The sequence below is a fragment of the Jaculus jaculus genome, chromosome 17 (genome assembly GCF_020740685.1).
Source record: "Jaculus jaculus isolate mJacJac1 chromosome 17, mJacJac1.mat.Y.cur, whole genome shotgun sequence".
In the NCBI taxonomy this organism is placed as follows: Eukaryota; Metazoa; Chordata; class Mammalia; order Rodentia; family Dipodidae; genus Jaculus; species Jaculus jaculus.
Genome location: NC_059118.1, coordinates 37,765,289 through 37,767,027, shown reverse-complemented (window position 1 = coordinate 37,767,027; position 1,739 = coordinate 37,765,289). Strand labels below are relative to the sequence as shown.

Here is a 1,739-nt window from a genome sequence, read left to right as displayed (position 1 = left end):
TTCCCCCAGCTCGCTCAGTCCTGGTCGCCCCTTTGCAGGAGTGGGGGTGAGGCCGCCCCGCCCTGGGCCCGCCCCACCCGGCCTGCGGAGGGGGAAGAACCGGCAGGGCCTTGCCGAGCTGCCCCTGCCTCCTCTGGAGTCCTCATCGAGTCTTCCCCGGACCTGTGCACGTGAGGCCACCCTGCGCTCCTTAGGCCAGCCCCATGAAGATCAAGGATGCCAAGAAACCCTCTTTCCCATGGTTCGGCATGGACATTGGGGGAACTCTAGTAAAGCTGTCATATTTTGAACCTATTGATATCACAGCAGAGGAGGAACAAGAAGTTGAGAGCTTAGAAAGTATTCGGAAATACTTGACTTCTAACGTGGCATATGGCTCCACTGGCATTCAGGATGTACACCTTGAACTGAAGGATTTGACACTCTTTGGTCAAAGAGGGAATTTGCACTTTATCAGGTTTCCAACCCAGGACCTGCCTACCTTTATCCAAATGGGAAGAGATAAAAACTTCTCCACATTACAGACGGTGCTGTGTGTTACAGGAGGTGGTGCTTACAAGTTTGAAAAAGATTTTCGCACAATTGGAAACATCCACCTGCACCAACTGGATGAACTTGACTGCCTTGTAAAGAGCTTGCTGTATATAGATTCTGTTTGTATCAATGGACAAGCAGAATGCTATTATTTTGCTAATGCCTCAGAACCTGAGCAATGCCAAAAGATGCCTTTCAACCTGGATGATCCCTACCTGCTCTTGGTCGTGAATATCAGCTCAAGAGTCAGTATTTTAGCAGTCCATTCCAAAGACAACTATAAGAGAGTGACTGGAACATGCCTTGGAGGTGGTACTTTTCTTGGTTTATGCAGTTTATTGACTGGCTGTGAAAGTTTTGAAGAGGCTCTTGAAATGGCATCCAAAGGTGATAGCACTCAAGCTGACAAGCTGGTCCACAATATTTATGGAGGAGATTATGAAAGATTTGGTCTACTAGGCTGGGCTGTAGCATCTAGTTTTGGGAATATGATTTATAAGGAGAAGAGAGAAAGTGTTAGTAAAGAAGACCTGGCAAGAGCCACCTTAGTTACAATCACCAACAATATTGTGTCTGTGGGGCGCATGTGTGCTGTGAATGAGAAAATAGAGTTGTCTTTGTTGGGAACTTTTTACGTGTCAATACTCTCTCAATGAAACTTCTGGCATATGCACTGGATTATTGGTCAAAGGGTCAGTTAAAAGCATTGTTTCTAGAACATGAGGGATACTTTGGAGCTGTTGGTGCACTTCTTGGACTGCCAAATTTCAGCTGAAACATCAGAAATCTCTGTTGATATGTAATCCAAGAGACACTGAAACTGAAACCAGAGATATTACCACTGAATCCATTGTCACCAGGAACCAAAGGATGAAGAGTAACACTATTCTTCTTGACTTGAAATGTCACAATGGTATGCTTATGAGTGTTGCCATATTAACAGAGAGCGCTCTGCAATGTGAAATATTTCTCATTGAGATTCTTTCCCTTGTGTATATAGTGAATATTCAATCTTTAAATGCAATACAGCCTTTTATTACTGAGCTTCCTCTCAAAAAGATTCTGTTTTATGTAGCTAACATTGTAGTACCATATGCTCAGATGCAAATCTTAAGGTCTCAGAAAAGTTTTGCTTATGAAAATCATTGATTCTGGATACTTGCTATGTGTCTGTTTGTATGTGTTTGGTCACTAGTAAGCAGAAA

The 1,739-nt window shown here is 43.7% G+C and overlaps 1 pseudogene; it reads left to right on the top strand.

Moving 5' to 3' along the window:
• Positions 1-203: 203 nt before the first annotated feature.
• LOC101617245 lies at positions 204-1,360 on the top strand (annotated as a pseudogene).
• The last annotated feature ends 379 nt before the right edge of the window (positions 1,361-1,739 follow it).